General features: G+C 42.1%; 2 protein-coding genes across 2 annotated transcripts in view; both read left to right on the forward strand.

Moving 5' to 3' along the window:
- Positions 1-455: 455 nt before the first annotated feature.
- The window catches only part of Mf (myofilin), a 39,880-nt gene continuing 27,186 nt past the window's right edge, over positions 456-13,149 (forward strand). The window contains exon 1 of the mRNA XM_071585481.1: positions 456-563. The gene's annotated coding sequence lies outside the window, so the exon portion shown is untranslated. The remainder of the gene's footprint in view (positions 564-13,149) is intronic.
- The window catches only part of Ak2 (Adenylate kinase 2), a 177,488-nt gene continuing 175,139 nt past the window's right edge, over positions 10,801-13,149 (forward strand). Inside the window, exon 1 of the mRNA XM_071585480.1 lies at positions 10,801-10,804. The gene's annotated coding sequence lies outside the window, so the exon portion shown is untranslated. The remainder of the gene's footprint in view (positions 10,805-13,149) is intronic.

Raw genomic sequence — 13,149 nt, forward strand, 5'->3', positions numbered from 1 at the left:
AACCGAGGAATGGAAGCCTAGGCTTTCGGAGCGAAAAAGAGGTGAAAGGTGGGGTGGGGGTGAGGACAGGGGGAGGGGGGGGCGAGGGAGGAGAAGGGGAAGGGAGAACGAAGCCCAAACGGATATTTGCGAAAGCCGAGGAAAGGGTTTGAGAGCTTTTTGGAGGGGAGATTGAGGGTTGGTGGTTGGGGGCGCCAAAGACGTCATAATTGAGGAGGACTGAAGATTGCGAGGCTGGGAGGAGGCTGGGTACGGCAATGAGGGGGAGGATGTGGAGAGGAGGCGATGGGGAGGGGACTTGGTGGGGTCCGATGGGTTGGGGGGGAGGAGGAGGTAGGGGAGGAAAGGAGGGACGAGTTGGGAGAGAGAATGGAAAAAGGGTGGGGGTGACGCAACGGTTCGGGAGGGAGGGGTGGGCGGGAGGGCCGTGGGTGGGGGGAGGTGGGGACTATTGCGTGCTCCCTCCTCCCCCGGAGGGACCTCAAGGGGGACTAAAGGCGTCCAGCATTCGCAGTTGCACTCCGGTCTTGGCGGTAGAGAGAGTGAGAGAGGATTCCAAGAAGGTACGTCCAAATCTCACAAGCCATCAAGTTCCCTCAAACATACACACACACACAGACGCATTCCCACCTAACCCTCTCTCTTTTCAAGTTAAACCCTCTCGTCGCGGGAACCTTCCCGCGTCTCCATTGTGGTGGTCCTCTTTTTTAAAGAAAAATCCTCCAGTCCCTCTAGGTACCCTTCGCCCCCCCCCCAAAACTACCACACACTCTCACCCCCCAGTCTTTCCCTAACGCTCCGGTCTTTCCGTGGAATCCGCGGGGTCGCGGTCCACTCCCTGCGACGTAACGTGCTCCGAATCCGAGCGAGTGGAGTAATTCGCTCGTTCGCAACGACCCTTTCTCAGACTACCCTCCACAACTACAACTAACCAGCCTCACGCTGACAGTTTATCCATGTCTTGTACTGAGCAGAGCGAGAGCAGAAGATATTGTGTGTTTAAACTTCGTGAGATACAGAGGGAGAGATGGGAGCGTGAGCAACAAGAGGCCATTTTTTACGTGAAAATTTTCAGCGTGTGCGGATGCAAAAGTGTGCGCGAGACGAAGGGATCAAGTGAATGAGGCCGGAAGGAAGAGTGAACTTCGGAAAGGAGAAAATGAGGGAGGGAGAGAGAGAGAGAGACTTGCAAGGAGGTAGCCGGAGGGGCGGAAAAAAGAGGGCGAGACACAAGAAAAGGGGCGAGATTGCGGGGAAATGGAAGTGTTCTGTGATAAAAGAAAACGAAGAAAATGCGAGGAAGGGAAGGGGAATGAAAAAGAAGTTCTCGTGCCCATTTCCCGTCCTCCTTTCCGGGATTCGATTGTGGCATTGAAGGATTTGTTTCCTCCGGGAGGAGGAGCCATTGAAGGAATCTCTCCCCCCGAGGAGCAGTGTTTTTCTTCCCTATCCCCTCACTTATCCATATCCTACCGGAATAAGTGAGAGGGGGAGGTTTTGCCTCTGAACGCATATAAAAAATCGTTTCGGAATGCCGAAGAAGGAGGGCGAGAGAGAGAGAGAGAAAGAGAGAGAGAGAGAGTAATCGCCAAAAGTGTAAAAATAGACACCAGGGGATATCGGATTTCGAATCGAATGGAAAGGGAGAGAAAGTATTTGGCAAAAATTTGGGTTGAATCAACAAATTGACGGAAACAAGTCGAGGATTGATTATTAAAATGTGAATTAGTGGAGTTTTGCTAACTTTTGTGCTTGTGACGGCGGGACAGTGATGCTTTCTACCTATGGAGAGGAAATTACTGAGTGGTGGATGATTAATTATGGAAAACTACAATATGTTTCCCTCTTGGTTAGTTTAAAAGACTTTTCAGGATGGGAATTTTTTACGTTTTCTAAAAAAAATTGAAATTAGGATAAAGATTTTTACAGAAATTTTTGGATACCTCGGTTAGTACGAACAGTGAGCAATGAGAGGCATTGAATCGCACAAGTGGTCTATAAACTCAAGCATCGAGGTCACCTTAACTTTTTACGCATTTCTTTCACCAACTTTCACGTAAAATTTTGTCATTTACCATTGTTTTTTTTCCGAGTTAAGATTGATTTTTGAGTTTCTACAAAAATTTCAGGGACACAGTGAAGTCGTTCCATGATCAATTTATTCGTTCACTGAGGACGCATAAGGAAAACATTTGGAAATATTTAACATTTGGGCAGTGCTCGTCCGAGAAAGGAGAACTTCAGTCAAGGGAACACAGGGGTTGCTAGGCACTCAGACGTAATATTTCGCTTGCGTTTCAGAGGAATGGAATCCAACTGGAATGGAATGAGAAAATTCTTAGCGTGGCGAATAGGTACTAAATAGAGAACTAGCGGGGACGGGGCATAGTGTTACTCGAACGATGACCTGGTGCCAAGATATTTTTATTCACAAATCAGTTAACCTCATTTCTCAGCCGATAAACATGATCGGAGCAAAAAGTTTTCCTATTTTCAACAAGGATGTCATCGTTGTAGAAAAACTAGGCTTCAGATTAACTCTACTTAAAAACCTGCCGGACTGTTTTTTCATCGGGAAGCTTTCTTACGAATACTTTTGCTTTCTGAGATAATGCCCGAACCACATACTCCGATGGTGAATATTCTCTTTGAAAATTGTTTATTGGCCCCCGGGGATATTATTAATTTGTGTGATGTTATTTTTTTGTTCCTTTATTTTTAGTGGTAAACTGTGATTTTTGCGAATGAAGCAATAAAGCAGTGACTTCTTTAAAATCGGCCCGTTACGAATTCGGAAGCCATTATTGCACAAACGAAATTTCTAAAAATCGATTAAAATAATTTTTCAGAGTAGGTGATTATTTTTACCTCGTTACTGTTTTCGAAATATCTTTAGCCGAAAAAATTATTGAAAAAGGTACGCAATTTTAATTTCGATTATTTGCCCACTTCGACTTAGCGGTGTATACACTCGAAAACAGCGACCGAATTAAATACCTGTGACTAAGGCGCTCACACACATATTCAAACCAGTATCACAGGCCTTTTGAGTTGGTTCCTTTGAAATGATGAAAGTTAAAATACGCTTTTTTAAGCAGTACAATTTGCCAGCGAAACGTAAGAAAACGTAATGATAAAATAGAGGCGGAAAAAGTCGTGGACGCCATGTGAAAATGAGAGGAAAGACGAAAAAGGACGGTGGAAAAAAGATAACTGCGGATTGGTGGGGTTTTGAAGGAATGAGAATGGCGGAAAGAAAAGGAGTCGAGGGTGAGTAAGCAGCCATAGGAAGAGGGAGGGGAGAAGGCGAGGACGAAATATGGGAAGGAGTAGGAAGAGGGCGCATTGAAACACGGCAGGTTTGGAGAAAAGAGGGCAACTGAAATACATATAAAGGAAGAAGCAATAGAATGAAGACGACTGACGGGGAAATAAAATGGACGAGTTAATGGAGGATATGATTCCAACAGAGGCATCAACGAAAAGAGAAAACTTCCTCGTTCACAAATTTGCCATGAAAGGATTTCTTCACTCCATGGAAATTCTACATCTACATCTACATCTCATCCTACAAGCCAACACAAGGGCGTATGGCAAAGGGTGTTAGGTCACCAGCTTCAAACTGTAAAAAATGCTTCGAAATATATCACGCCTTGAAAATCCCCATTGGTTTAACATTGAAGTAATTTACTACACAGATATATATATATATATATATATATATATATATATATATATATATATATATACACACATACATACACATATATATACACATGCATATAAATACACACACACATATATATATGCATAGGCATTAGTTTATAGCATATTTTTATAATATTCTTTAGGGAATATTTGATTTTATCGGCAATAAGCACCTTTTTACAGGTTCAACTCAATTCATCACATCGTTTTCCTAGGAACATTGACAGTTGTCATCGATCACAACGAGGATATTTCTTCCCTCCGAATAATGAATGACTATATTCAGAATAAGCACATCTCTAGATCTAGAGTTTGACATAAAATAATTATCCCCGCCGTCTTCATAACATATGCCGTAAATATATGCCTTCAAATATATGCCGTCTTCATAACAATCGCATATTCAAGGCATGGGCAGACTATTCGGAAATATAGAGAGAGAATTTTATAACTTGTAGTATCTGAATGAATTTGCATTTTTTCCAGGATCCTCGCACGATACTCGAGTTTAATCAGCAATGGGTAACCTGCGATCAAGCAAAAATTTTTCGAGATAAAGCTCCGAAAGTTAGCCTATGCTCTCGTAATAGTAGTTTTAGGGGAGGCGACAGACCCCCTGACCTTTGACTTTTGACCCACACCTTTTTGGTGGCTTGCAGGGTATTGATGTAGATGTAGACAGCTGAGGTCATTTGCGTAACTAAAAGCGCCAAGGGGCCAGTAGTTTAACGTCCCATTCGACGAACGGCGTGCTCACTCAAAGTAATCTCCACAAATCATCTCAAGTAGGGGTCGGAATACCACTGAAAAGTATCTGCCGCCTCCAGGATTTGAATCCGGCCCTGATAGTTGGGAAGCCAGTACATTAGCCATCGGACCTTCCTGATCCCCACGCATGTTCTCGTTAATTGGATAAGGTTACGGGATCTTGATTAGTGACCGTCACGACCTATTGTTTATCATCCCACAGTGGTCCTTCGACATGAAATCGTGTAAAATGAATGTTGAGTGTAGTATTCGTCGGCGTAGCATTTGGATAACCCGTGACTCAAGTATTCGGCAGTCTCATTCTAGTACTATTTGAAATTAAAAATCACCATAAACGAAGATAGCCATAATTTTTTTTCTGCAGAAACAACATTTAAATAACTTAAAACGTATTGTCAACATATTTTGATACAAATTATTTGATTATTCAGAGTACATAATACGTATTCAAACAGTTATTAGGAGGAAAATCTATTGTCAAAATATTTTTGCCAGTGGCTAGATCCAGAGTGACAGTCGTACATATGTAAGACCTTTCAATAGAAATCACACTTGTTACAGCACAGCATTATAGAATATTATGACGATAGGCTTCTTAAACAAACTGCTTCTACTGATATTTGATTGATTAAAAATCAATATAAAGTTTAAAAAATTGTCAATTTTAATGCGAAAAGAATTATCTCAAAGCCACTAAGTCGTGAAAACCCTTGCGTGCCTTGTTTTATAAATAAATATTCAACTCCTGTACCTTCCTGTGGTTCTGAGTTGGTTATTTTCTATTGACCACCTGAGTGAAGTTCAAATAAATCTGACGGTATACATATTTATTCATGTAACATAATAAAAACAAAATTCAGAGAAATCGGAAATCAATTAAAAACCGAGCATTACATGAAGAAACTTTCCCTTAGTTTTCGATTCATTTATTATTCCACCAAAATTATTTGTTACGTAGTTCTATCTCTTAGCATTCGTGTTTTGTAAATGCAAACATGTATTTTGCTTTAACTGAGTAACAAGGCTACGAAGAATGCTAAGATCACCGGTAGACTATACCCTGTGATGCTCTGCAGTTGAAACTGGTGTAAGCCTACGTGAGCGCTGAATTATTTCGCCAATTTAGCAGAATATAGTATGAAAGAATTACGATGGGAAATTTCCTAGATGTGAAAGGTCGCCATTCTTCCTGACACTCTCAGCTCAATTCGAGAGCAATTAGTCATCTAAACATCATAAGGCATATTTATAACTCGAAACAAAAATAAAGCGGATTCTAATCTTGACTCCAGCCAAATGCATTCATCGACTTTTTGAAAATGAGGTGTATTCTGTGGAATATCCTAATTGACATATTTTAAAGTAATTCCTGGAAGGCAACCCTTTGAAATACGCTTTTCACATATTCCCACGATCGACGAATCATCAGTAGCTTACCCGAGACTTATTCCCATGGGGAAATATTTGCAAACCAAATATAAGATTGATTTAGGATGAGGAGTTATGACATTATGATAATGAGATCCCTCGATGAAACCAGAAACAACAACGGATATTTTGACTAGGCCAGCTCCCTGTTTTCCACACGCCACCACTGGGTAGAGAATTACACGACGTGACGCAAAGATTCGCAACTCACTCCATCCGTGTCGGCCGAGGAGACTCGAAAAGGCAGTCGGTGCCCGCCGTGGGTGAGACGACGAAGAGGGAGAGAAAGAGAGCGAAGGAGGAGGAGGAGGATAGAGACGGGGAGGAGAGGGAGAAAGGGGATGAGTCTAAAGATGGAACTACACGAGGGAAACTATTCGGTTAGTGGAGGCGCGGAGAGGATGCTTTATTTTTGGCCCCGAGCTCGTCATCGAGGTGGGCGGGACGGGAGGGAGCGGAGAGCGGCGAAAAGGGAGGACGGGGAAGGAGGGGAACATGAGGAGCCGGGGGAGGCTGGGGCGATAGGGGATAAACGACGGAGGTCGAGGGAGGTGGGTGGTGGGCGGAACCCTTGTCACCGTCCGTTGCATTGAGTCCTCCACGCTGCAGCGATCCCTTCGGCACCCCTGGTTGAGTCGCGACCCATATCTGGGCCGTAAAACCACGGCGAGTGGGTCGCCAAAGGGTGACCCACTCCCTCTCCCCATAAAAAAATCATCCCCTCCCTCTCCTCGGCGACGGCTTCGCGTGCGACTTGATTGGCTACGCGCGTCTCGGGAGGCGACGCTCGCGGACAAAGTTTGGTAACTCTGGGAGCTATACCGCGATGGTCCTGGGTCACGGCCAAATAAGGTTACCGAGTGACTATTACACGGGGACTCACAACAGACGTCCATTGATTTTTAATCGCGACAAATTGATTCGAGCATTAAGAGGACGAATATCATCGTTCGTCCGTCTCTCTGATTCGCCCCTTTGCGCGATATTTAGGTCGGCTTTCGGGCGTTCATCCTTCACTTTTTCGCGTGTTCATATATTTTTTTAGATATTTTGATATTTAATTTTTAAAGAAATCAAAACCCGATTATGTTATTTAGTTGGGAGTTTATTTGGATGGTTTCTTGGGCTTTTGGATCCAACTTAACCTATGTGGGATGGAGAGGTAAGGCTAAAAACAAGAAAAAAACCAAGAGATGATGTCGACTCGCTATGTTAAAAAATCGATCGATCGAACCAAATTCTTTCTATCATGATGTTACTAAGACTTTCACATGTACTATCCCCTTGAGAAAATAAAAAAAGCTCGCGCCTATATAAGCATATATTCTTCAATATGATGAATCATAATCCGCTCCTATCATGGCAAGCCTTTGCTGCTCCCAATGGAGGTTAATCCTCACCTGTTGGAAGCTTCGGGCGCAGAGGGTAAGTGCCATGCAATGCCCCTAAGCAATATGCTAATTTAGAAAATCACACTGTTTTGAGGAGGAAGAAACTACCTCGAGCACATGAGCACAGTCTAGTATAGCTTTCCAAATTTAAATACCATTTTGGAGACAGTTGCCCGACCGTACTGCCAACTATTAATCCTGGATTGCCAATACCGTAGAACTATGATAATTACTGCTTATGTTGTAATTTAAGACAAATGATATCACACTCTAAACAGAACAGTCAAGTTTTAAAGCAAAATAAAAATAAATCTCGGAATGGATGACGAATTGTGATCAGTAGTAAACCGAGTGCACAATATTCGATAATCCTAACACATATATTTTACCCTGAATCCTACCTAGTACATACGATATTATTTTATGTATCCTTGTCGTAATAATTTTTAATGCAATTAAAGTTCGTACTCATTGGCCTTTTCAAGTGAAAAATTAGTCTTTTTTTAGTAATAGTAACATAAGCTCATGGAAAAAAATAATGCTGTGATAACATATAGTAGCGTCAAAAATGCTACAAAAATCGTCTTGCACTCCATATTTCCCGCCACACGAAATGTGTTATCATGGTAGGTGCATTTTCCTTTCTATAGCTGGTTCCCCTCGATCCTAACAGAGCCAAGAGAAAATTCAGTGCTTCCCGGAGTTTTGAGCTAAGAATAGTCCCTTGCTTGTTTTTTCGCGCTCTACTGCAACCGCAGTGATTTTTGAGAGTGAAAGGAAAGGTGCGCAAAACCGTGAAAATTAGGAGAGAGAGAAGGATACTAAGTGGAGAGACTAAGTGTCATGAGAGAAAAGGAGATACGGTTGAGCAGGAGTAAACAGCGAATGGTGCCAAGTGCAACAATAGGGTAATCATGATTTTTATGTAACTGCAATCCATGTTAATAGCTACGCGAAGACAGACAAAGGTCCAAAAATAGTTCAAGGCAATGTTCCTTTATTGTACATTCTCACGACATTTACGTTCAAGGGAACTAGAGCACCAAAACGGACTATTCCTAAAGTTAATGAGCATTAAATTTTGTTGTAAAATTATCCATCTCCTTCCTTGAGTAAGTAAAAAAAATAACACCTACTGTTGTTAACCCGGTCAAGGCGAATGATTTTTAAACTCTGAAATTGTTGCATTGAAATGCACATTAGCCGATGACTCAATGAAAAGTTACTGTTGAGGCATCTCCCGCGGCAATTTCTTTGGAACATCTACTGGTATTCACGCGGAACCTAAGGCTAATTGTTAATAATCTCTGCGCTCGTACTTTCGATTGCGCGGGTGCGAAATAAGAAGTTATCACAGGAAGTAGTCGTCTATAGACTGAGAGAGGATAGACCTCCTCGAATCAGGGAAGATCGCCAGGTTCTCCGCCACAATGTTTCACAGATGGGGCACAGAATGGGGACGGATTGGTGGAGGAAAACAATGGTAACCTGCCGGGAAAGCCTAAGGAGGAGGGTGGAATGGGAATGGATCGGTTGGCAAGGAAAACGAAATTTTGCGGGAAAGTGAGAAGTGGGTTAGGAGATAGGTTTAAGCGAGGACCAGCCGGGTAAAAGGCGGAGGGAAGAGAAAATGGTGAGGAAGGAGGAATGAGAGAGAGAGAGAGAGAAGATGACGAGACTAAAGGGAGTGGGGAGACGAGAAGAGTGGTGGAGAACAGGGAAAGGGGGGGTTTGGCAGGGCGCGGGGGTGGAGAGGCGAAACAACGCGAGGGACACCTTAAGAGATGGAAGAGAAGGAGACACAAATATTTCCCGCCGTTATGCAAGCTTGCGGCTCGTTTCTCAAGAGTTCATTAGGGTACTCCTATCACACAATATCTGAGATTAGATCACAATGGCGAGGAAGAGAGGAAGTGGAAAACAGACGGTTCGATTACGATCATGCGGAGATTGGTGCGAAAAAATATAAAACCGATATCGATCAGATTTGCGAAAAAAAAACCAATTACTAATCTAGTGAAGGATCTGGTACAGGACCCGGGAGTGGGAGGATAATGGGTTGACAGAGGTAGTAGAGGGAGGGTGTTACGTGGGGGGGGAGATGTGGGGTATGCCAAGGTGACGGAAGGTGTGAGGGGGAGAGAGGGGGCGAGGAGCGAGCGAGCACGGCATCGCGAGAGAGGAGAGAATCCATTCGGCAACAGCCGTCCCAAAAATATAACCCGAGCTCCTCCCTACTGACCCTGATTCATTGTGGCCTAGGCGACGGGGGGTTTGGTCTCACACTTCCCTCCTAATCTAGACCGGTCCTAGAGACCCTTATCACTATTACTGCCCGCCGAAATACACGTAGGAACTGAACGGTAGAGGCAGTCCGGAGTGGGAGGGGGGGAATCGATTTGATCAGGTGTGTTTGCATGGTCATTGACCCTTACTTCATTCTTCCAAGTTTTTGGAGATTTAATCCACCCTCTATTACCTTATTTTTGCTGCTGGAAATTCTAGCGTCCGGATGGTCCGAAGGTCAAAGTAAACTATTCCGATCTCAATCGTCCTCCATTTTGATCTAATCTGAGACGTTCGAAGGTCTATGAGATATGTACTTGCTCGGCGCTTACTGCATAATGAGAACTTGGGAAGTTGGAGAGGGATGGGGGATATGGATCAAGTCGGTTAAAATACTATCCGAACGAATTATTTTTGGCCTACATAATTCCTGCGAGCACAACGGGCTGCTTTAAAATATCGCATCGTGATTTTCGCGAACAAACTCAAACGATTTTTGCCAACCAAGGTGTTGAAGACAATTTGTTCACTCCCTGACCCTCGGTATGCTTATCAATCACATCTGCGCCAGATATAGGTACATTAAAATTATAATGAATCTTAATAATGTATAAATTTGAAAATTAATGTGTTGTTTGATTGTTTGTATGAGGACCATATCACGCCAAGACGGCACGGAGTAAAGGCTTTCAATTTTTGCACTACTAGGGCATAAATACGCAAAGTAACATAGGCAATGTCCGATTTGGATTCACTTTTCTCGAAAATTTTGAAATCGAAAAATTCGATTCGTCGAAAATAGAAAATTTTTCACGCAAAAGATAGCAGAACATGTTTCACTTAGAATTAATATTTCGATCAATCCACTTCAATGAAGAGCGACAATCGAATAGTCGCAACCTGTTCTAGCTATTACTCCTACATTCATAAACGTATATTATGATTTGTGCCGATAACTTGGAAGATGCTTCATGCATCGCTAAACAGCTTCCGCAAAATTCGTTCGTCTCGGATCATTTCTTTAAAAATTAACTTAAAAGGGAATATTTTTAAAGGTAAATTGCTTTTGCGAAATTCTTTATTCTTGAATTATTTCTATGAGAGTTTAACTTTGAAATTGTAACAGTTCGTGTTTTCAAATTCAGTGTTCTTTATGCCTGGTAAAGTCTAATCGCACTTGTGCAAATCATGTGCAAATGGTTTCCCCTACAAACGACACTGTGATGAGGAAACTGCCACGTACATTAAAAGGCCTATAAGATGAATTATATCCAGTTATAAGATTAATTGGTCCGGAGAAACCGAGCATAGCCACTTGTATAATATATAAATAAGTATATAAAATAAAGACATTTATTAATTCTTGACGTAAGCATTATGGTCATCCCGAAGATCCCTTTGATGCGATGAGAGCTCATGGCCAACTTCGCTCTCCGATCACGGCGTGCCTGACGGTGACCAGTGGCATCACTGTATTTGAACCCGAGACCCTTTTGTCACTTTCTTACGACCGATACCGACTTGAGGTACATGGATAAATGTCGTGATCGTGACCTCATTTCGAGAATCCCCCCTGAGCCGTGTGCAGCTACGCCAGATGGCGAGCGGCTGAGGAAGTCCTCCTTCGAACCCCCACTGAACTCTCTCCACTCCGCTGCGACTCAATATCCGTTACCTGAGGGTCACCCGTGCCAATTTCAACATTCCGGGTGGTAGGGAGCTGGAGGAAGGAAAGAAAACTCACTCGCCGGTTTAAGGAAGGCGGAGGTGAGGTAGGGTGGCGAGGGGGGGGGGTTCTCTCTCACAAAGCTGGAAAGTCATCCCGTGCCGCCAACTCTCAAGTCGGCTCAGGTGCTCGCGTTCAATCGTTTGAGTTCACGTCGTGTGACTCACGCATTTAAAATAATGCCCGCTCGGTGACGGGTTAATTTTGAAACAAATAAATCTGAATATGCCAGATAACTTCTACTCAAATCTAATCATTTTAGCCGTGTACAAAATAACTGTGTGTGTGTATATATTTTATTATCGATACTTAGACCAGTTTAACTGCACCCGATTGATTTTAGGTTAAATATAATTTAGAGAAATGCTTATTTCCAGGAGATATGGAATGGATGCTCGTTCTTCAGTCAGTAGAAAGTGTGCTCACAATAAAGCTCGCTCTAAGGATTTAGCCATCAATTTGATAGGCTCTATCTCGACATTCCTCCACTACAATATACTATGCCCCAATAAAATGGTAATTTAGAGCTCTATTAATATATGTTGCAATTAATTTGTGTGGCGTTCAATTAAAAGTAGCGATGAATTGAGGCTTCGATAAGTCGATACCCGATAAATAATCCCGAGGCCGGCCGAAATATTATAGCGAATAGCTCAATTGCATTTTGAACTACAAATCATCATTACCTCTCCAGTGATACTGGCTCTATAATCAGCGTTAAGTCGATCAAAACAATCTAATTAAATATAATACGTTGTGACTCAAATTAACTGAGTATTTCCAAGAATACGAATGCATACTGATCGAGTCCAATAACCTGCGGGAGATGCCGCGACAGTAACGTTTAACGGAGTCTTAGTCGTGTAGGATTAAATCACATTTATTCTTTTGTTACACGAAGATTAATTATTTTGACAAAAATTTCCATCAAGGTATTCTTTCAATTCCTCTAGCAGTATTCATATAATTTTTCAAAATGTAAACAAAATTAAAATGAAAAATCTCGGGTGCTATATGATGCATTGCACCAACTAAAATTTCAATTTCCGTGGCTAATGAATTTCAAAATAACCAAAATGCAACGCCCTTAGAACGCCTAATTGATGATAGCAGCACAAAGAGAAAACCGGGTGAACGACAAAACCAGAATTCAGCATTTCCTCATAAATAATATCACACCGACGAAAAAATTCTCTTAGTAGGAAAACAAGTTCGGATGGAACTATCAAAGACTATAATTTGTAGAACTTTGTAAATCTTTTGTAAATTTTGTACACTGTATAGTATCCGCCGTCACTTTGTGGAAACGATTCATAATGAATAAGAAATACTTAGTTTTTCCACACAAACTTTATTTTTACGACCGGGTTTCGACGAGGATCGTCATCATCAGGAATATACACACATATATATACCCTTGCAATGCTGAACATATGAGGTGAAGGAGTAAGGGACAGAGTTATTGGTCAGTATGGCTAGGGGGGGGAGGGATTACGGGGTGTAATTTGGTCGGAGAGTGGGTGGGGACGGTTAGTCCTTTGGGCAGGCAGGTAGAAAAAATTAAATTTTAAAAATTAAATTTTGTAATTTGTAAATCTTTCACTAGAAAATTGAGAAGTTCAGTTGCAGGCTGGTACGGTTCTAGCGCATATATTCACTCAATATTGCTTTCTTTTATATCAACCTGAGATACTAAGGTCATGGATCCGAAATCAAATTCAGTAAAAATATTGTTCACAAGTAATAATGGCTAAGTTAGCTTTTAGATTTTTAAAATAGTTAATTTGAAATTAAATCGCAGAAGTACTTAATTCTTTCTAATCATTTTAATGAATGTATCTA

Source organism: Hetaerina americana, unplaced genomic scaffold, assembly GCF_022747635.1.
Source record: "Hetaerina americana unplaced genomic scaffold, ioHetAmer1.1.p SCAF_2, whole genome shotgun sequence".
NCBI lineage: Eukaryota > Metazoa > Arthropoda > Insecta > Odonata > Calopterygidae > Hetaerina > Hetaerina americana.